General features: G+C 36.4%; 1 protein-coding gene, 1 non-coding gene and 1 pseudogene across 3 annotated transcripts in view; 2 read left to right on the top strand and 1 right to left on the bottom strand.

Moving 5' to 3' along the window:
* Lin52 (lin-52 DREAM MuvB core complex component) overlaps window positions 1–23853 on the top strand; it is a 103963-nt gene that overhangs the window by 25026 nt on the left and 55084 nt on the right. The window lies entirely within an intron of this gene.
* On the bottom strand, window positions 13600–13672 carry Trnaa-agc (transfer RNA alanine (anticodon AGC)). The gene has a single exon. It is a non-coding gene; the product is annotated as a tRNA-Ala (tRNA).
* On the top strand, window positions 20752–21052 carry LOC143393460 (enhancer of rudimentary homolog pseudogene; annotated as a pseudogene).

Here is a 23853-nt window from a genome sequence, read left to right as displayed (position 1 = left end):
AGTATAACTTATTCTAATTAAGATCCCATTCTTGTGGTTACATGAAGTGGAATTTCACTGGTTGTATATTCATTATGTGAACATAGGAAAGTTATGTCTGATTCATTCTACTGTCTTCCTATTCCCATTACCCCTCCCTTCCCTTCATCTCCCCTCCCTTCCCTTCATTCCCCTTTGTCTAATCCAGTGAACTGCTGTTCTTCCCCCTTCCCAATTAGCATCTACAAATCAGAACATTCAGTTTTTGGTTCTTTGGGATTGGCTTATTTCACTTGGCATGATAGTCTCCAGTTCCATCCATTTACTGGCAAATCCCATAATTTCATTCTTCTATATGCCTGAGTAATATTCCATTATGTATACGTACCAAATTTTCTTTATCCATTCATCTGTTGAAGGGCATCTAGATTGTTCCATAGTTTTGCTCTTGTGAATTGAGGTGCTATAAACATTGATGTGGCTACGTCACTATAGTATGCTGATTTTAAGTCCTTTGGGTATAAACTGAGGAATGGGATAGCTGAGTCAAATGGTGGTTCCATTCCAAGTTTTCTAAGAAATTTCCATACCAGTTTCCATAGTGGTTGCACCAATTTTCAGTTCTACAGCAATATTTGAGTGTATCTGGTAAAAGCTATTTGTCTAATCCCAGCTACTCTGTATGCTGAGGTAGAAGGATCACAGGCCAGCATCAGCAACTTAGTGAGAACCTGTCTCAAAAAAAAAAAAAAAAAAAAAAAAACATCTGTGGGTGTAGTTCAGTGGTAGAGTACCCCTGGGTTCAACCCCTAGTACTGCAAACAACAGCAACAAAAACCTTTATTAATGAATATCCCAGTACTGAAGATAAACAAGAGAATAAAAGAGCTGTTTGTCAAGGTTAGTGTTATTAACCAAATTAAAGCAGTATTCTTGTGTAGTTTATTCATATCACTTAGGCAACAGGCAATGTTTTAGATAGAGAATGGTAAGTTATTTGATCTTAGGGAAATGAATTTGTCAAACTGAACATCTGTAACTTTGGAAATAGATCTATGAAGTCCTATATTCTTTGGCAGGTCATAAAATAGAATGACTGGATTTTTTGTAATTTTCTTTTTGATTGGTTAATGTTTTTTCATTCAAGTAACAAATAGAGTTATTCATAGTATGTATACTAGAATATTATATATATATATATACTGAGTATATATACATACCGAGTGTGTATATGTATGTGTGTGTGAATTCTTTGTTAACTGGAAAAAACTTTGAGAAACTTAGATTTGAAATAACAACAATTGGCCCTGAATATTTGCTATTGTTACATCTGTTAATTAAAACTATAATTGGATTATATCAGCACTAGGGTAACTCATTGTAGAAGTGAAGTCTGCATTTTATAGTAAGTGAAGATTTGTGGGACCTCTGATTGAGAGGGAAATGTATGGCTAAATAGTGTTCTTGACATTTCCCACCCTTTTATCATTGCTAACTCCAAACATTATCGTTTTTTAATTGCTAACTTAGTAGGTAAGATATTTTGTTTTAATGTTCATGTCTTTAGTTGTGAAGGTGAACTTTTTCATGTTTGTCAATCATATCTGTTGATAGGGGCTGGAAATTTAAGAAATTCACATTTTGTTTAGCCTAAAAAAATAAAACCAGGAAACTTGATTAAAAAGCAACCTAAAAACAGTGTTGAGGGCTGAGGATGTAGCTCAGTGGTAGAGTGTTTGCCTATGTGAGGCTTAAAGTTCAATCCCTACCACCACAAAAGCAAAGCAGAACAACAAACAAACACAAATAAATAGAAACCCCAAAACAGTGTTGAAATACCCTTTTTGTTTTTGTTTTATGTATTACCATACCATCTAGCCTTAGTCATTAGTGTGGCATTCTATTAGGTAGTAATAAATATAAAATCTAGAAACCCCACTTTGAAGATATCAAGGTTATTTCTCATAATTAGGAATTGTCAATTTAGCCTTAAGTATTTTGTTTTTAAAACGGTATTATGATAATGGGAAATAAAACATGCCATTATTTCTCATTTTTCCTTTGGTTAACAAATTAGAGTACACAAATCCTCAAATTACCTTTAAAGCTTATAAGCATTTATGTCTTTTAGCCATTAGTCAAGTTATTTCATAAACCTACATTGCTTCTGCAGTGGTTTTACACACAAAGAGGATTTTGCCATAAAATGCTTGCAGTATTTTATTCTCTTCTGATTGTTGAAGGGGTGAGGAAGGATGGAGGAGAACAGGCAGGCTATAAATTAATTTGGATGGGGGTGGTTTGAAAGTAGTGTTCTGTATATTTCTACAAAATGTATTATAGGTAAGATGTACATAGTGAAACAAAGTTCTACATTTAGAGGAGTACCCAAATGAATTATAGTAAATCCATACAGTAAAATACAATGTAGCCATTGAAAGTCATTTAAAGCCAGTTGGGTGAGTTGTGTGTGTGTGCCTGTAATCCCATCTACTCATGAGACTAAGGCAGTAAAATTGCAAGTTCGGGACTAGACTCAGCAATTTAGCAAGACCTGTCTCAAAATAAAAATGATTGGATATGTAGCACAGTGGTAAAGCACCCCTGGGTTCTATCCCTGGTACCAGCCCAACACACACAAAAATCATGTTGTAGCATTAAAGAGAATTCAATGATAAGAAAATGCTCATTATATATAAAGACAACAGTGAGTGAAAAAAAAAAAAAGCAGAACATAAAATGAGAGGGTTTTTCCTTTCATTCCTCCCTTTCAATTAGTTTTAAGAACATGGGCATAACAAATGACTGAAAAGAAACAATTTTTTGGTACAAGAGGTGCTTTTACCATTGAGCTACATCCCCAGCCCCAAATGATGCATTTTTAAATGTATAACTATTATTATTTGAAATTCTTGGAAAACCAGAGCATTTTTACTGTTTGTTGATTAAGTTGGTTACTATATGGTTTTAAAAAAAACAGTAAAAGTACATAATGAACTAACAATCCAGTTGCTATATAAAAATATTTTAGAATTGGAAAGGCATGACTAAGGAAGATTTTATTCTCACCTAAATAATTAAAACTTTCATCACCTAATTATCAAATTATCAAACAGAAGACATCTTTCTGTATTTACATGGAAACCATCATGGCTAATGGTGTTAATTATAGAGAGATATAGAATGCAAATAATCTGAGTAATGATGAATTCTTAGAATAGAGAAGTGTTATTTGGATGGGGATAGAGAAACCTCTGGAAATTGTACAGGGGATTGATTTCAGCTAGGCTATAATGTAAGTGCTCTGCTTATAGACCTTATAGTTGGACCCCAAGTAGAAAAGTCATCATGGGCAGTTTATTTTTAGAAACAATAAGCCTCCTAGATAGGCTTCATTTTTCCCCCTTTCCTTTTTAAATCAGTCTTCCTTCCTTCCTTCCTTCCTTCTTTCCTTCCTTCCAACCCAAGACCTCACAAATACTAGGCAAGCACTCTCCCATTTCCACTAAGTTACATCCCATACATCCCAGCCCTTTTATTTATTTGTTTTATTTTGATGTAGAGTCTCACTACATTGCTGAGACTGCCCTTGAACTTGTGATCCTTCTGTCTCAGCCTCCTATAGCTGGGATTATAGGTGTGTATCACTGACTTCAGCGATAAAACATTAACAAGATATTTTAGTGGGTATTGGTGCAACATCTTATAAAATGTATATATCTAATTTTGAAGCCAACTAAAAAGAAAATAGTTTAAAGAAGAAAATGCATGGTTATTCAGATGCCTGAAGAGAGCTTGTTTGGGCATCTCTGAAAGTTTAGGAAATCACTATGGCACTATTCATGATTGTTAGTGGCTTGTTGTCCAGCAGTTTTTCTTTTTTAGTTCATAAACCTTTAGTAGAAATGAATGTTAGTAATTAATTTAAAATGTGAGTTTAAGTTGGATCTAAAACTAGTTCTTGGGAAGATCAGTGTAAACATTGGTATGACAGTGGTCTTTGTGGAGGTTGTGTATAGGGGGTTGTACTGGGATTGGACCCAAGACCTGGTGCAGAGGTAGGCAAGTATTTACCACTGAGCTGCAGCCCCAACCCAGGAAGAGACTTTTCAGAATTCAGGTGTATTAGTCAGCTTTTTCACTCCTGTGACTAAAAGACTTGATCAGAACAATTGTAGAGGAGGAAAAATTTATTTGGGGGCTCATGGTTTCTGAGGTCTCAGTCCATAAACAGTCTCCTTCATTCCTTGGGGCTAGGAAGTGGCTAACATGATGATTAGGAAGAGAGAGAAACTCTGCTCACCAGATAGAAAATATGTACCCCAAAGGCACATACCCAATGCCCCACCTTCTCCAGCCACACCCTACCTGCCTTTAGTCACCACTCTGTTAATCCCCTCTCGTGGTTAATTCACTGATTGTGTTAAGGCTCTCATAACCCACTCATTTCTCCTCTAAACCTAAAACTTCTTGCATGTCTCATGCATGAACTTTTGGAGAACATCTCACATTGAAACCACAACATGAGGTCTAAGGAATTACCTATTATTGAAAGATGAAAAATGTGTTTTTCTAGGTTAAAGAAAGCTTTGGAGGCTGGGGTTGTAGCTCAGTGGTAGAGCACCTGCCTAGCATGTGTGAGACACTGGGTTCAATTGTCAGTACCACATGTATATATAAATAAAAATAAAGTTTATCAAATATATATATATATTTTTTTGAAAAAATTATATATATATATATATATATATATATATATATATATATATATATATATATATGTAAAAGCTTTGGAAGGGTGAACAACCTTCCTGTAGTAAGCACCTTGTAGGAATTGTTTTTTTTTTTCAAAATATAACTTAAGAAATCCTTCTGCTTGAAGAAATAAAGGCTAATGGAGAGAAGTGATGATCTGAATATAATATAAAGGAAAGAAAAATTACCTGGCGATAAATAGGTAGGAGCCAGATGATAAATAGCTAGCAGGGAAGGACAATAGAGTGATTAAGAACTAAGCTCTGGAGTTATATAACAGCTTTTTTATTTATATTACCAATAGTAAGTGGTAGAATCTCAGTCTACCACTTACTGCAGTCTTAGGCAAGTTACTTTAGTTTCTAAGTTAGTAGAAAGTTTCTTTAGTTAATTTTTTATTTACGTATTTATCTATCTATCTATCAATTAATTTATTTATTGATACTGGGGATTGAACCCAGGGAGACTATACCACTGAACTTCATTCCCAGCTCTTTTTTAAAATTTTTGAGACAGGGTCTTGCTAAATTGCCCCTGTTGGCATTGAATTTGTGATCCTCCTGCCTCTGCCTCCTGGGTTACTGGATCATAGGCATGCACCATCATGCCCAGCTAGTTTCTTCAGCTAAAATGGAGTAGATAATCTTAGACTAATTCTTAAACTTTGTATGTCAGGACTTCTTTACATTCTTAAACAATGATTGCCTCAAAGAGACTTGTTGGCTGTATCTATCCATATTTACTATTTTGGATATTAAAACAATTTAAAATGTTTTTTAAAAAAGGGATAAACCTATATATGTTAACATAAGTAGCTTTTTGTTTTTGTGCTGCAGCAGATTGAACCCAGGGACTCATGCATGCTAGGCAAGCACTCTACCATTAAGTTACCATTGCTCTCCAGTAACATATTTTTATGAAGAGTGCCTATTTTTCAAACAAATATTGAGAAGAAAGGTACCATTATTTAAACTTTAAAAAAAATTTATTTATTTATTTATTTATTTAGGACCAGGGATTGAACCCAGGGTGCTTAACTACTGAGCCACATCCTCAGCCCTTTTTATTTTTTATTTTGTGACAGAGTCTCTTTAAGTTGCTCAGGTCCTTGCTGAGTTGCAGAGGCTGGCTTTGAACTTGTTATCCTCCTACCTCAGCCTCCTAAGCTGCTGGGATTACAGGTGTGTGCCACCATGCCAGACTAAAAAAAAGTGGAAAGGGTATCTCAGTATTATGTAAATAGTTTTGACCTTGTGGACCCCCTGAAAGGGGCTTAGAGATATCCAAAGTCTGTGGGTGTTCTCTCGACTATACTTTGAAATCTGCTTTCATAGAATATTTTGATGATTTTATACCATCTCATTTATTAAATCTTTAGTGTATTGTCTGGCATCTAGTAAGTGCTTAAAACCCCTTAACTCTTGGTATTGTTATGGATAACTTGGACAGTTTTAAGCACTGTAGGCATGTGATCATATTTATATATTCTTAGAAAGATGTCTTTGGCATCATGGTAGAAGATGGGTTGGTGTGAAATGAAAATGGTACTAGGAGACAAGATAGTAAGTAATCTAGTAAGCCAGGTTGAAATGGTAAGCCTTGGGCTGGGGTTGTGGCTCAGTGGTAGAGCGCTCGTCTCGCACACGCGGGACCCTGGGTTTGATCCTCAGCACTACGTAAAAAATAAATGAGTGAAATAAAGCTATTGTATCCAACTATAAAATAAATATTAAAAAAAAAGAAATTGTAAGCCCTTGAAAGAAAATGATAGAAGGGGAATAGGAGAAGAAATCAGCTCTAGAAATCTGGGTGGTAGAATGGAAAGTCTTAGTGACTTACTGGATATATTGGTGTTAGGGAGTCTGAATAGTAAGAATGAAGAATCAAGGACTCTTAGGTTTCAGGCTTGATAAATATTGGGAAGAAGAAGACCTTTGGGAAGAATAGTTAGAAAGTTCAGTTGTAAGTGTATCTACAGGATGTCTAGGTGTATATACCTAGGATATATTTGAATATGTGCATAAAGAACATCAGAAATAAGAATTTGGGACGTTGTCAACTCATAGGTTTTAGTTAAAGCCAAGGTTGGTTGATCCAAAAGAGACAAAAAATAAATTGATTGTTGCCAGGGTCTAGAAGGAGTTAGGAATGGGGAGTGACTGCTTAATGAGTTTGTGTTTTCTTTTGGGGTGATGATGGTTTACAAAACATGGTAAATACTCTAAATGCTAGTGAATTTTGTACTTTCAAATTTCACTTTAAAAGTATGAATTTGACTTTAATTTTTAAAATGCCTATTAATAAATTTTAGATACCATTTCCTAGTGTCACCTTTATCAGTAGTTTAGATGTATGACTTGGGGGCTTATTTCCTAGTTGAAAATGAAGTTGTTAAGACTTCATGACTTCTAAGCTCCTAATAGCATTAAAATTATATTATTTTAAGCTGGGCGCAGTGGCACATGCCTATAATCTTAGCAGCTCTGGAGGCTGAGGCAAGAGGATTGAGAGTTCAAGGCCAGCCTCAGCAAAAGCAAGGCACTAAGCAACTCAGTGAGACCCTGTCTCTAAATAAAATACAAAATAGGGCTGGGGATGTGGGTCAGTGGCTGCATGGTACAACCCCCCCCCAAAAAAATTATATTAAGACGCAGTATTTAATTCAGATGTTTCTTGTATGCCTTCAGGGTACTGTGCTAGGCAACAAACACTTAGAAGTAAATAATACTTGTAGATTAGGCATTACTCAAATAATCCTTTGCTGATAAGTTGTTCTAAAAAAATGTGGGGTGGGTTATAGGAATGGATCTCCTGAGAGAGAGAAAGAGAGAGAGAGAGAGAGAGAGAGAGAGAGAGAGAGAGAGGTATGAAGAATTAGTGAGAATTAGAGTTAACTGACTAGAAGGAAGGAAGATGAGTTTTAAGGAGGGAGTAGCAAAGTCTGTAGTGGAAAGGAGCATAGTGCCTTTGAAGAACTGAAAGCAGACAAATATTATGGGACTCAGATAGTGAGTGAACTAGACAAAGTTTGGACAAATCATGTGCACTGTCTCAGGTGCATGAAGGATTTGGGACATTATCATAAAAGCCCTGGGAAATTGCTGAAGAGCTTTAAAATAAATAAAATTCAGTTCCTGGTCATTTAAAAAATGGTTTGAAGAAAGGCAGGAGAGGAACTAGGGTGACAAAGTAGAATGTCATTGCAAAAGCCAAGACTATGATGCCTAAGACTAAGGTATTGGTAGTGAACATGGAGAAAAGTAGTTAATTTGAAAATGTCTTAGGACAAAGGATGAGTCTTGGTGGATTGACTGTAGGAGAAGAGAGAGAGGAGAGATTATCAAGGATGACTCCTAAATTTCTATTTTGAGCATATTAGTGGTATGCAAAGAATAATGGAGAAACTTCTGGTTTTGTCCAAGATGGATCATCAGAGGTTAGATTCACCTTCCCAACTGAGACAGTTTTTTTAAGTGACAAAATATATGAAACAGTGGTTTTCAGAATGCTGGACATCAAGCAGCAAAGGACAGTAATTCCTGAGAGGAAATAAATGAGGCGATCCCTTTGATTGCCTCTGCTAACTGCTTTGAGAATTTCCAGGTTGTGGTGCAGAAAAGGGGACCCTAGGTCTCTACCACTGACTTCCTGATTTGAACAAAGTGATCCAAGTTTGGAGTGACTGAGGCAACTCAAGTTCACAGGATAGAGAACCAGACAGAAGAGAGCTTCACAGAGAGAGAAGAGAGATCTGTGGTCTACAGAGGGTTGTCCTGGAGTTAGGTGAGAACTCATCTGCACATTCATGTGAGGAAGCTACTGAAAGTGAAGAAAGAATCATCTGAAAGCAGTAGAGGGAACAAGGTCTGGCACCACAGGGCCACTAATAGTTCTACTCCCACCCGCCTGACTGGAATAAACCTCATGATCTGTATGATATTGGGGAAAGGACTCAGAAGAGTCTTGCCTCAGTAGTGGTGAATTCATTTGTCAAAACTTACAACTGAGCAATTCAAATATGTGCAGTTTATCATATATGAAGTATACCTCAGCAAAACTCTTAAGAAAAACAATGGAGAGGAACAGGTTTGTAAGTTTGGTTTTCAACATGGGATTTGGCTTTGGATGTTAATTGGAGACATTGTGTAGGCAGCTGAACTGAACATATGAACAAGTAAGGTAGATTTAGTGGTGTGGTGGAGACAGTTTGAAATGGAGTGAGGAATGAGTGGAAGGTAGGATATGGAAATGTAGATAATTCAGAGTTTGGCTCTTAAGAGGGAGAGAGTGGTAGCTAGAGGAAGAAGTGGAGTCAGAGTGTATCTTTTACTTTAGGATAGTATCCTTACAAATGTTTAAGTTCCAATGACAATGACTGAAGACACAGAAAGGATCGAATACTAAAGGATTCTTTTCTTTTTTAAAAAAAATATTTTATTAGTTGTTGTTGGACCTTTATTTATTTTTATGTGTTACTGAAAATCGAACCCAGTGCCTCACACATTGTAGGCAAGCACTCTAGCACTGAGCCCAAGCCCCAGCCCCATACAAGTTTCTTGAGAGGGTTTAAAGGGTTGGGACTTAGAGCACAGGTACAGTGGACTTCGATTAGAAGAGAAAGAACTACTTGATGATTCTGTCATAACAAGGGAAATGAGAGCAAGTAAAGATTCAGGTTTGTGAGTTAGTGGGAAGATAAGGGTGAGAAGAGCCAATATATTGGATCACAGACCTTTCTTTTCTGTATTTTTCTAACTAAAATTACATGAACATTATCAGGAAATGAAGAAATTCATTTAACATGTAGAATGGCAACCAGCAATTTCAACATAATTTTAAAATTATGTTTTTTTATTCTTAAGTACTTGTTTTCCCATCTAGGGTATCTTGCAACAAATAACCAGCTCCAATCTCATCACCCATCATTCAGATAACATGCTTGTGCTTTTCCTGGGTTTTAGGAATCTTGAGTAAACACCCCAGTGTCAGAATTCCTAAATGCTGTGAATATTGCTAATTGAGATTTAAAGGATAACTGCAAATAAATTCAGTGGTATTTAAGTGAGTTTTTTTATACATACAGTTTCTAGGGCTGGGGTTGTGGCTCTGTGGTAGAGTTCTTGCCTTGCATGCATATGACACTGGAATCGATTCTCAGTACCACATAAAAATATCTTTAGTTAAAGATATTGTGTCCATTTACAATGAAAAAAAATTTTTAAAAAATAGTTTCCTGTTCTTAAAATTCTCAGTTTGTGTTAAAGACTATAAGAACAAGAGATATTCAGTTTATCTAATAGATAAGAATTGTTAGAATCATAGGATCTTTTTTAGAGTATTATTTTTTAAAGTTAACTATGAGCTTTTTGCCATTATAAAGCAATATATATTTATTGTAGAAAATACAAAGAAAGCAAAAAATCATCTAAATTTATGCCATCCCCAAATAGTTGTTATTTTGGTGAACAACCGTACAAATCCTATAAACATTTCTTTTTCTTTTTTTTTTTTGTGCTGCTGGGGATTGAACCCAGGACCTTGCACATGCGAGACAAGCATTCTACCACTGAGCTATACATTCCCAGGTCCTAAACATTTCTTTTAACAGATATTATACACAATATTTATATATGTTTGCATATATACATATAGAAATTTTTTGATTCATGCCTTTGGGCTATTTCTGTTCTACACCCTGAACTTGGGATTGAACCCAGGGGTGCTGTACCACTGAGCTGCATCCCCAGTCCTTTTTTTTTGAGACAGAGTCTTGCTAAGTTGCTCAGTGTCTAAGTTGACTGCTTCAACCTCCCAGCAGTTTGACAATCTAAGGCAGGAGGATGGCAAATTCAGTGCCAACCTTGGCCAGACCAGGTATCAAAATAAAAATGAAAAGTGCCAGGATTGTAGCTCAGTGGTAGAGCTCCCCTGGATTCAGTCCCAAGTATCCCCCGCCTCCACGCCACACACACATACACAAATTGTATATATATTACTGAAGTGACCTTCAGAAAGACTGATCCAAATTATCTATCAAAAAACAGATCATGAAAGTGTTTGGATTCCTATATTTTAGCCAACCTTGGATATTTTCAACTTTTTAACACATGCCCATTTTATAGGTGAAAATTTTTTTTCAGATTTGTTATATGCATTTCTTTGGTTACTAAATGAAGTAATGTTTATCAGCCACTCAGTTTTTCTTCTTTTACAAATTTTTTTTTTTGTCCGGTTATTTCTGTTGATTCTCTTTCCACCATTTAAAGAAGAGGAAACCATCCTTTAATTTAGTCATAGTACGTTAGAGCTGGAAGGAAATGTTAGATATCATTGATTCCCACCCCTCTGATATTACAGATACAGAAACAGAGGTTTAACAATCTTAGGAAACTTGCCAGAGGACAAAGCTCATTAATAGCAGAACCAAGAATTTGAATCATGCTTCATGAGATCATGAAGCAGGAAAGGCAAATAACATTTATGAGTCTGTTATGTTTCTTACATGTGTTTCTCATTTAAGATTCAGAGCTAATCTTGTATTATTCTTATTTGGACAGATAAGGTAACTGAGGTTCAGTGATTTTCCCAGTCAGATATTTAGCTATTTTTAAAGCTAGAATCCCAGTCTTCTGGGAACAGGGAATGTGTCTCTTGGCTTCACTTAAATACTAATTTGATAAAATATGATTTGCCTCTTAGAGTTGGTAAATAAAACTCTGCTACTCTTCAGTAGCTCCTGTTGATATTAGACAGCAATGTAATACTTATGAATTTAAAGAACATTTCATTATACACAAAAGCAGATCAGAGCCATATCTTATGCTTATCAAGTGAGTAGAATTGAGATCCATGTACTATAGATGACCTAAATATTTTATGGTAGTGATTGTCTAGGTTGAAACTCTTAACATTTCCTTAGAACTATTTTTATCCCATAGAGAATAAAATCTTAATATATAAAATGAGAATGACATTTGGGTTCTCTGAAATGTAAAATGGACCTCAAATCATCAGGGCATCAAATAAAATTGAAACCATGTCAATTGTATCCTTCATATCTAAAAAAGCCTTCATTTTATGACAGGGCTCAAGATTTCAAAATCATTAGAGCTAATTTGGTTGAAGCTTCATCTCATAGAGATGCACAGAGATTAGTATTGACTTTTTTATACCTTTGTTGACACTCTTGGTTTGGTTCATTTATATAGAAGTTAGTTGCTAAAATCTATGTTCTGCATTCCAGAGAGATCTTGTGAGTGGGTTGATGTTTTTTAAACCTGCTAGTTGAATCTAAATGAGAAGATGAAGAGAGTGCCTATGATAGAATCTTTCTTGTTTTCTTTCACATAGGATTTTTGTGGAATAAAGGGACCAAAATTAGCAGCTCACTTTCTAGTCATCAGTTGTAGGGATCTCTTGAACCTTATTATTTGAGAAATAGGCATTAATTCTTATCTTTGGTATTTTTCTGATTTACTTTTTGTCACAAGAGTTGCACACTAATTAACACAGGCAGAGATGGTTGCATAGCCTTGTGAGACATTAACTCAGTCCACTATTGAAAACCTTTTATCACCAGAAGTAATTCTTATTCTAGTATCAAACATAACAATCCTTTAAAATCTCCTTTGGAATGTTGAAAAGAGATCAAATGAAACCTTCAGAATGGTTATTTATTGGGGAACAAGAAACCTCCAATTTCATTCACCCATTGTAGCTCCACTTTCTCATTTTAATGTTCAGTCCACAGTGCCAATGGTAAAAGATGTCCTGTTCCTACAGAAATGGCAGTAGGAGAGGGGACATCACCTTTCCATTTATTGCTTGTTGCAATTTGGCCTGTTTACAGACAGAATTGCTCTGTGACTGCTTCTAGTGGAGAGCAGAGGAAGTCAAGTTAGCAGCGAGAAATCAGCATTTACACATGACCCATGAATTGGCTAATTTTTAACATGCAGTTGGTTAAGAAATGATTACAGCCTGAGGAGTCATGACCTCAACTTTTCATCAGCTCCATTGGATTGTACCTCAGTTTGGAAATGAAGGAGGTATACGGGAAGTTTTAATTGTACCTGTGTGATTTATCCCTAGTCAGCTCTTTAATTTCTTCTGGCTGTCTGAGGTTTCCGACATGCTGTAAATTTCCCCAACTTTTTCATTATCTGCAATTTCTTTATGACTCGTGAATCGGAGTGGAGAGAGAGTGTGGATTTACAGCAGAGATAAACATGTCCATAAAGTCTGTATCTGTGTCAGTAATTGTACTGCTGTCAGTGACTGTCCTGTTTTACAGGCCTCTCTTGGGAAAGGTACAGGCTTCACTACCAGCAGCACTGAAGTGCTTGCTTTGATTTGCATTAGCTTGCTAGGCTAGGAGATTAGGTAGGAATAGTGGGTTAGGAATTGATACTGGACCTTGGCCTCTCTTGTTTGTTTGAGGTCATGTGACTTCCTTAAGGATTATTGTGTTGAAAATAGGGCATGGACAAGCAGTGTTCATTTTCTAAATGAAAATGCAACTTATATCATTAAATTAGATATGAAGTTAGAAACATTTTCTAATTTCATTTTATACAATGCCTTTTTAAGATAACTTTCTTTTCCTTTCGCTGTTGATATCTAAACTTGGGTCTTCCCCTCCCTCATTTTCCTTCTCTTAGAATTAAAACACAAGATTTGTCTTTCAAAACATTCATTCCTCCTCAAGAGTGGAGTCAGCTAATCTTAAAATGATGACTGCATCTGCCCCATCTTAATTCTCAACTCTTATTGGCTCTTTCTTGACTGCTTCAAGTAGTGTACTGGCAGTCATTTATCATGAGAAAGGCAGTGTTAGGCAGCTTTTTTTTTTTTTTTTTTTTTTTTTGGTGATACTGGGGATTGAACCCAGGGCCTTGTGCATGCTAGGTAAGCACTCTTCCAACTGAGCTATATCCCCAGCCCCCTAGAAATTCTTAATACACCTATCTTCAAAAGGCTCAATAGGGCTGGACACGGTGATACAGGCCTGGAATCCACTGGAAGTTAAGAGAAGCCCCTTTTAAATAGGTGGTAGATAAACACAAATATTTTGCTTCTGGTATGTTGGATATTCAAACAGACCCTCAAGGGTCAAAACTGTCCTTGCATTTGCTGAATCTTCTATGAGATAGTTTTTAAAAGATAGTAAGGTAGCAATATAAAGAGCGGATAAAATATGTATAAATCTCAATCTTTAGTCAGCCTGAAAGTCTAAATAATGTGGAAAGTTAATCTGGTGTATTTCTACATACCCTCACTTTCTTTCTTCATGTTGTCTCTTTTGACCTCAACTAATCATGGCCATCTTTCCACCAGTAGGTGGGAGTGGGAAGAATAAAGGTAATAGAAAATTGGTTGGCTTCTTTCCAGAAGCTGTGGTGAAAAGTGTATTTAGAAAAAAGTGTAGCCAAAATGATATCTAGGGTTTAAATCTTCTTATCTCTCTTATGGCTTGAGTAGATTTCTTCTTCCTCAACAGTTTGTAAACTACCTTGTTTGGGTGAGAAGAATAATATACTCAGCCCTCGTCAGTCACTTCTTGACCTGCTTTAGAAAAATAGGCCCTTTTCTTTCCTTCATACCAACAGTGTTCTTGGTGTGAGCTCATGAAATTACATCGTTCCCCAGTTCTAGTTTTAGAAAACTTCTCTATGACTTAACAATGTCCCATGTAATACCTAAAAGCATATAAAACCACAAGTTATCCTCTTAACTTGGTGCAGGAACTCCTTGTTTTGTTCTGTTAACTAAAAAGATAATTGTTTTTCTTAGTGAATGCACATATTGGAGGTATGTGACATCCATTTTGATGCAGACCTTTATTTTTTCTTTGATCATTTATCAGTTTTATGCAGTCAGATTATAAGCAAAGAAAGTTGGACCAAGTTAAGGAGTTTCACTTATGTCTGTTCAGTCAAAAGATCAGTTTAACCATGGAAATAAGCTTTCTAATTGCTCACGTTGAAAAGCTTGTTATTACAAAGAATATCTCTCCCCCACCGCCCCCAAATAGTTTGATAGATGGGTAAAGTGTAGTATTCTAGGCTCACAGAGGAAGCATTTTTCCCCTGGTTGGAGAGAAAATAGTTTATGGTTGTCTGCTTCTGTGCCTGCTGCTGTCAGTGTCAAGTTCAGGAAAAACAAGGATTTAATTAGCCACAGTCTCATGGTGTTAGAGGAAAATGTCATTAAAAAAGAGCAACACAATAAAAGATTATTTGAGTACTAATTGGTGTACCTGCTAATCTTTGAACTGGCTCTATAGCCATACTTGATAACTTTGTATAAAAGGTTTAACAGATAGAGGTGCTGTAGAAGGATTCAGTCAGGTGTCTCCAGATCCTCTTCCTGCCTTAGTTAATCAGGCCGAGGATGGAATCCAAGAGTAGCCAGGCTTGAAACTAGAGTGAGGGTTGCCGTATTGATCTGCTCACTACTTGTAGAAGGGATGATTCTTGGGTGAAAAATCCTCATGTGGTACTTTTCTTTTTAAGATTCCAGACTTTTGGGAGCTGATTTATAAAAGGCATTTCAGATTATCAAGTAAATGAATGAATATCAATGCTATAGATAGATCAGGAAAGAATCCCCTCTTTGTACTTTAAAAAATGCTGTCAAATCTTCTTTTTCCTCCAATAATTTATTATGAAAAATCTTAAATACCAGTGTACTCCCTGTCTCTGCTGCCATGTGTGCATGGGAACAGGTTCTTTCCCTTCCCAACCATTTGGATGTAAATTTCAAATAGCATAGCACTTTATCCCTGAATACTTCAGCCCACATCGCCTAAGAATAAACAGTTTGCTATATAATAATAACATTAGCATGTTCAAGAAAAATCAACAGAACTTTGAAAATATCTAATATTCTTCCACATTAAGACTTCCTCAGTTATTCTAAAAATCTAGGCTTTTTGTTAAATATCCAATCAAGGTCTAGGATTGTAAATGCTGTTACATTTTGTAGGAGAACATTTAGTACCAAATTCTGTGTACTAACTCTTGTAATAAGTATTTGCCACTTTTTTCCTACAGCGAACATATATTTACTCCAGTGGCTATCATTTTCCTCCAGAATATTGAGCTTTAGGTTCCCCCTGTACAACAAGCCTGCTTTGTCATAGCTCCTTTATTTCTGGTATTATCCCTTTCTTCCAGCTGAATTAGTTGCAGAATTGATCTTTTCTCCAATATCATCTCCATTCCACAGTCAAAGTAGTATTTCTGAAACACAAATTGACATGTGACCTCATTCACTTCACCTTAAAATCCATCAATGGCTTCCTATTGTTCTTAGAATAAAGTCAAAATCTTTAATTTGGGCTGCAACTCTGTCTGATCTGGCCTTTCTCACATAATGGCCATCTCATCTCATGTTTTTTTCTGAGCATGTGTTCTGAGCAAGCTCCTATAGAGGAAAAAGTTAGGTCAAGAATTATGGAAACACTTCTTGGAAGAGTTGAAACTTGAAGTAGGACTCGATGGCTAGTATATGCATGTGGAAGGAATGAAGACACTTCAGACTGGGAAGCAATTTTTGAGTAAAGTGTGGTTAGGATCGTGAGGAGGAGCTAGATTATGGAAAGCCTGAAGAACCAGGCTGAGGAAGCATTTTCCAAATAATAGCAGCCCCTAGAGAATATTGAAGAGTGTGTTGATGTGTTCCAGAGACTGGTAGGGGGTTGCCTCACTCAGTTCAAGAGTACAGTAACTGCTTGAACTAGATAGGAATGAGTGAATGCAGAGGAGGGGAACTTTAGAGAGGCTTTTGGGAGAAAAGATAGATCAGAAATCATAACAAACTAGAGAAACAGAAGAATCAAAATAATGTCAAGGAAAAGTCTTTAAGCCTATGTGGTTAGGAGAATACAGTTTAGGGTGGTACTGGGAGTATGTTATAAAACTTCAGTTTTGTTTGCTAAGGTGTTAAAGCATCTTTGAAATAAATACTGTCAGGGTCATAGACCAAATGATTTTGGGTATCAGGTCCAATAGTTAGAATAATGTACAACTACAAATCTAAAACCACTGTGGCTCACACAGGTAGATATTCTTTCTTTCTTTCTTTTCTTTTTTCTCTTTTTCCCCCACAAGAAGACAGGCTGGAGATAGACAGACCTACGCAGATGGGGCAGCTCCATAGGGTCATCAAGGATTAAAGTCTATCTTTCTATTCATTCCTCTTTCTTGTGTCCTAAAGAGTACTTCGTGGGTGCTAGAGTTCAAGCCATCATGTCTGAGCTGTAGACCATAATGTGGGATGGGAAGAGGGTAAAAAGGGGTTCCACATAGCTGGTTCTTGTTCCATTAAACATCCTTCCTGTAAGTCCTGCAGAACTCAGTCTCCTAGCTTCATGTAGCTACCAAACAATGTAATCTTGTTTGGGGCTGTAATTTTACTGACTAAAAATTGGAAATTTTTATTCATAAGGAGGAAGGGAAGAATGATGTTAGAAATTAGAAAGGCAGCTGTGGTGCTGAGGATTGAACCCAGTGTCTCACAAGTTGCTCCAGCATTGAGCCACAACCCCAGTCCCCTTTGTAATCTTTTTAGGGAGCAAGCCACTCCAGAAATGTTCAGCTTTTAAAGTCGCTAGTAGAATCTGCCTTATATATTTCTGGTATGGAGAAGAGAGAGAGCAGGTTTTTGATTTCTGTGTATTTGCCAAACAGATTGTAAGGTTTAAAAAGAAAAGATTAAATAATATTTTCTTTCATGCAGCTAGTGAATCCGATGGGGTTTTATTTTTACTTTGTTTCACATAATGTTTTGTTATAATAGGCTATTAGTATTGTTGAATGAATGATCAAATTATTTCTGAAGGCCTCCCTGTATAATGTTACGCTTGGGTAGAAATTTAGAAATTAAGGTAGTTTTCACCATTTAACATAATAAAATGCGCTTTATAACTGGCAAAAGCTATAGTTGTTTTTATAGCACTGTCTGATGTACATAATATTAATATAATTAAATATTGTATTATGTAATTAACATAATGCAAAGCTGTTTTTATAATATATTTTTTTAAATTGGCAATAACACTAAGTCCTAAGAACACTTTTCAGCAAAATGCATGAAAATAGGTAGCTTTGTTTCAAAGTGTTGCTTTAAAAACCTTAGCTGAAATGCCAAATCCATTAAGTTTATGCTGCTTACAATGGTAAATATCAGCATTTTTTTACTTTTAGTCTTTAAAGGCGACTCTTTGCCTTCTTTGTAGCACTTCGCTGCAGAATATGCATGATTTTGCCCTACTTATGGTCACTGGATTCTCATCCTCCCAATAGGATCAATATTAAGCCAGCCTTCTTTACCTCCTCGATCCATATTAAACCTGTCTTGGAAAGAGTCCGTTTATTGGATAATATAGCTACACCGGGGCTCTATGACAATATCTTTTGCTGCCTCATTAACTCTCGAACATTAGAACAAGATAAAAATGCACTAAAGCCTCTTATCTGATGTCTGGTGTAACCTGCTGAAAGCAGGAGTGCCATTAGTTTATGTTAGAAATCAAATGGCCCTCTCTGGTGCAGGAAGTACTGATTAAACCTGAAGAGTCCCTGGAGGATTCTACAGCTGTCAGAGGGGTGGTGGCTGTCCCTTACGAAAAGGGAAATCTGGGCCAGAGGTCCCAGTGGGGCGGTGCTTTAAGAACTCGCACGTGGCTGCCCCAGCTGTTCTGCTTTGCCTAATGAATTGTTTTACAAGAAGAGGCCGGGTATTATCATCACAAGCTGCCTTCCTGAGGGACTAGAGCAGGCCAAATAATAAGTAATGTTAGTGATGGTAATTGAAATGTGATGGCTCTCTTGAGATCTTTACAGCTCTAGAGCTGCTTGGCACTTGTGGATTGTCTTGTCCTACGAAGGCCCTATTTTGAAGTGTGCCCTCCCCCTTTCTTCTTCTAGTTTCATAATACTATTGTGTGAATTTTCTCTCTCTTGCCCACTGTGGAAACTCATTAACCACAACAGTCTTTGGAATGTTATAATGGCTTTAAATACAAAAGGAATCATTGACTTTTTCATTTAAATTATCAATACTGCAACAGCAAAAGGCCACAACTTGATCTTTTGAGAGGAGTCACTGCAGAGATCCCTCTAGGTTTTTAAAGGAATATTCTAAACTTACCCAAGTAATATAAGTTCTTGATATAAAAAAAAAATTAAATAGCATGAAAGGGTGTAAGGTGAAAAGTAAAAAGCCTTGTATGCTTGGTTTACCAGAGGTGACCACCACCATTCGTTTCTCCCTGAACACCTCCAGACATTTTCTGTACATAATCAGGTTTATATTTTATCACTCACGGATGAGATCTTAATCTGCATACTGTTTTGTGATTTTTTTTTATACTCCACACTATGTCTTAGGTATCTTTTCATTGTTCCCCATTTTTTAATTTAAGTTTTTTTTTTAATGGTACTGGGGATTGAACCCAGGGCCTAACACATTCTAGGCAAGCATCTACCATTGAGCCATATCCCCAGTCCTCATTGTTCCCCATTTGCTACATAGAATTTTATTGTACAAATATACCAATTCCAGACTCTTAGTAGATAATTTGATTTGAACTGCATAAGTGAATGTGTATTGTCCCAACTGATTGCGTTCACTGATTTGTGTTCCATGATTCAACTTCTGATTTCACACAAAATGATTTTCCTTTCTTCAGGAGCAAATAGGAAATGCTGAAGGTAAAACTTGGGGGCTTGATGATTCTGGTCCTGCATCATCAGCTGAATGTGTATACTGATGTGCACCCTGCTGCGTGTTTTAAATTCTTTCCTTTGTTAAATGAAAAGTATTCTGTGCCACAAATATAGGAAAAACAAATAGCTTTTTGCTGAATACTATCCAAGGTATTTACTGGAAGCTTCCCCTAAAGTTAACTGTTTTCTCCCTTAATTTTCTACTTCAGAAGTTCCAGGAGTCAAGTTTTCAATGTATTAATGGACTGGGAAATTATTTGTCAACACGTGGAAATGAGGGTTTAGGTTTTTTGTGTAACAGCTTGGCTAACGGAGCAAGGTTGTGCTGCAAGAACTTTAAGGGCCTTGCTGGGAGAGGCAGTGTAATGAATGAAGCAGAACAGTTTTTCAGGAACTTTTCAGGTCAGTGATGGGAGAAATCAGTTGTCTTTTCAGGCAAACAAAGACCTAATTTTAGTTGCATCTGCCTGCAATAGGATAATCTGTTTGCAAATTGAACAATAGAAATTTTCACTTCCATTAAAAATGGGAACCGTTGCTTAGCTTTTTAAACTGAATTGTTCTTTCTTGCAACACTTCAGAGTTCTGATTTTCCCAAACATTATTGGAGAAATGTCTTACTAATAAATTGTGGAATACAACTAATTTGATTTCAGGTTTCTTATAGTATTTTTCCTTTCCTTGATGTTAGTCATTTGAATTGACACATAATTCTAATTTTTTAAATATATTTTTTTAGTTGTAGTTGGACACAATATCTTTATTTTATTTATTTATTTTTATGTGGAGCTGAGGATCAAATCCAGCGCCTCGAATGTGCTAGGTGAGTGCTCTGCCGCTGAGCCACAACCCCAACCCCAGCATATTTCTTAATTTAATAATTGGAGTCTTTTATTAGCAAGACTTATTGTTTATGCCTAATTTACTTCTTGTCTAAGCCTTCAGTAGATTCTTCAGGGATAGGTATAGAGAGATTTCTGGGACTGTTGTAGGTACTGAAGATCCTGTAAACATATGCTATTTACAACAGTAGCCACTAACCACGATGTGTGTTTAAAGTTAATTAAAATTAAATAAAATTTAAAATTTCATTTCTTAGTTAATTGTACTAGCAAATGCTCAATAGCCGCATGTGCTCAGTGGCCTCTATATCAGACAGCACTACCCTAGACTAAGTGTCAGCAAACTATGCCCATAGCCAGTTTTTGTTTTCACTCTGAGCTAAGGATGGTTTTACGTTTTTATAAGATTAAAAAATGAAAACAAGGCGGCTCCTCTCGCGGGGATTGGCTGTTGGCGGCGTTGTGGCTGAGCTCGTGTTCGGCGGCAGTATCGTCAGCGGCTGCAGCAAAGAAGAGTTTGGCGCGATGTCTCATACCATTCTGCTGGTACAGCCAACCAAGAGGCCAGAAGGCAGAACTTATGCTGACTATGAATCTGTGAATGAATGCATGGAAGGAGTTTGTAAAATGTATGAAGAACATCTGAAGAGAATGAATCCCAACAGCCCCTCTATCACATATGATATAAGTCAGTTGTTTGATTTCATCGATGATCTGGCAGACCTCAGCTGTCTTGTGTGCTGATGTGGCTTTAACTTGCAAATGCCAAGTCTCTCACACTTGATGAAACAGAATTTGCACTGGGTCAATCCTCTGATGATTTCATGAAAACTCAAGTCAACAGTCAAAATTAGGCTGCCCAAACCCCAGAGACTCTCAGAACAGAGGGAGAACGGTGGGTCTATTCTACCGTCCATTCATTCGCAAACATGCTCTGAGTTGTTCTGGGTCTCTTATTTTTCCAGATGAATTTCATGATTGCTTTTTCTATTTCTATGAGGAATGTCATTGGGATTTTAATTGGAATTGCATTTAATCTGAATAGTGCTTTTGGTAGTGTGGTCATTTTGATAATATTTATTCTGCCTATCCAAGAGCAAGATAGATCTTTCCATCTTCTAAGGTCTTCTTTGATTTCTTTCTTTAGGGTTCTGTAGTTTTCATCGTATAGGTCTTCCACCTCTTTTGTTGATTCCCAAGTTTGTTTGTTTGTTTTGAGGCTATTGTAAATGGGGTAGTCTTTCTGTTTCCCTTTCAGAGGATTTGTCACTGATATACAAAAATGCCTTTGATTTTTGAGTGTTGAAAACTACTCTAAGATTTCATTTCACTCCAGTCGGAATGGCAGCTATTAAGACTACAAACAACAATAAGTGTTGGTGAGGATGTGGGGGAAAAAAGGCACATTCATCCACTGCTGGTGGGACTGCAAATTGATGCAGCCAATATGGAAAGCAGTATGGAGATTCCTTGGAGAGCTGGGAATGGAACCACCATTTGACCCAGCTATTCTGCTCCTTTGTCTATACCCAAAAGACTTAAAATCAGCAAACTACAGGGACACAGCTACATCAATGTTTATAGAAGCACAATTCACATAGCTAAACTGTGGAGCCAACCTAGATGCCCTTTAGTGGATGAATGGATAAAAAAAAAAATGTGGCATATATACACAATAGAATACTACTCAGCAATAAAAGAGAAAAAATCATGGCATTTGCAGGTAAATGGATGGAGTTGGAGAAGATAATGCTAAGTGAAGTTAGCCAATCCCCAAAAAACAAATGCCGAATGTTTTCTCTGATATAAGGAGGGTGATTCATAGTGGGTAGGGAGGGGGAGCATGGGAGGAATAGATGAATTCTAGATAGGGCAGAGGGATGGGAGGGAAAGGAAGAGGGCAGGGGGTTAGCAAGGATGGTGGAATATGATAGACATCATTATCCAAAGTACATGGATGAAGACACAAATTGGTGTAAATATACTTTGTATATAACCAGAGATGTGGAAAATTATGCTCTATATATGTACTATGAATTGTAATGCATTCTGCTGTCATATATAACAAATTAGAATAAATTTTAAAAAAAAATGAAAACAAACAAAACCAGAAAACAGAAGATTATGAAATAGATTGTGGCCTGTAAAGCTGAACATATTTACTCTCTGGCCCTTTATAGAGTAATTTGCTGACCCTTAGATCTAAACAACTTCTTGATTTCAACTTTCTGATCAAGTTTAGCTGAAGAGTTTTCCTGAGTCAGCAGGAAATTCTGTATCTCTTAGGCAAATCTGTAGGCAAATTTCAGAGCAAAGTCTCTTACTCTGAGACAGAGTATGCAATGAGTCCAGAGCATACACACATCAGTTCTCTGGACCTAGCAAAAGGGCGGGGCACAACCCTTATGGGGGGGTCCCCTCTTGCCTCTGAAAGAGTTCTGTTTCTATTCTTCACCCTTGAATAGATCCTACTCCTTAAAAAAAAGGGGGCTTGGCATTTAAAATAGGTAAAATGCTTTGTAAATTTTCAACTTGCTATAAGCTTTGTGAATGACACCTGTAGCTTACTAGATCATTCTGATTTTGTGCATTATTTTTTTCTTCTAAGTACTATATTTTTCTGTTATGCTGAAAGAAATATAATGAATGCATTCAGCAGATAGACTTAATCTTTTAGGAAAGAATTTACTATGAAGATTTTTTTAACTATTCAAGTGATATTTAATTGTTATATTATTTCAGTCAGTCTCCTAAGAAGAATGGAGCTAAAAGATTCTTTTGCTGGTATTCTCAACACCTGAGATAGTCTTCTCATGCCAAATGTAATGCTAACAATTTCTCATTAAATGTTAAGGCTCACAAATCGGCCTATAAAATGAGCATCTGGCACTTCTGTGGTAAATTAGAGAATCAGCTTGTTGCTTTCAAGGTAGGACATTGACATTTACAACATAACTTTGCTCATTCCCAAATTTTTGATAACCCAGAGCCTAAAATGCAGGAAAGTATCCTTCAAAAGATCAAGTCACACATTTGGACTTTTGATGTAAATTATTCCATAATTAGAAGTAAAGTAATTCACTAAAATATTACCTACAATATTTTGAATTATTAGTAGAAACATTGAACTGGTGTGAATCTTAAGACTCAAGAAAGTCATGCCAAGTTATTATGGACTGTGGGGTCATGAAGTGAACTGAACCACAAAAAGAGTTACATTTCAACATTAGCCTTGGAGAAAGATGCTGGAGGCAGAAAAAATAAGGGAGATGAAATTCGAAAGGGAATCTTTACCAAGAAATTGGTTTTTTCCTAAGCAACTCTATGAATGGTAGCAGTATTTTGATTCTATTACCTGGTACAAAATTAGTGCAGATTTTATTACTTAAAGCTTTACTTACTGATCATAATTTGTTATGGCTTCAATTTACAGTTTCTCATGTTAAAACTGAGTAAACTTCTGACCCCCCCCCCCCGCCAAAAAAAATTCTTCTAATTCTTAAGTATCATCCCCTTTGCCATTCTTTGCCACGTCATCTCTAAGT

This window comes from Callospermophilus lateralis, chromosome 3 (assembly GCF_048772815.1).
Source record: "Callospermophilus lateralis isolate mCalLat2 chromosome 3, mCalLat2.hap1, whole genome shotgun sequence".
NCBI classification, from domain to species: domain Eukaryota; kingdom Metazoa; phylum Chordata; class Mammalia; order Rodentia; family Sciuridae; genus Callospermophilus; species Callospermophilus lateralis.
The sequence above is the reverse complement of the archived record's forward strand: the minus strand, read 5'-3'. Positions and strand labels throughout refer to the sequence as shown.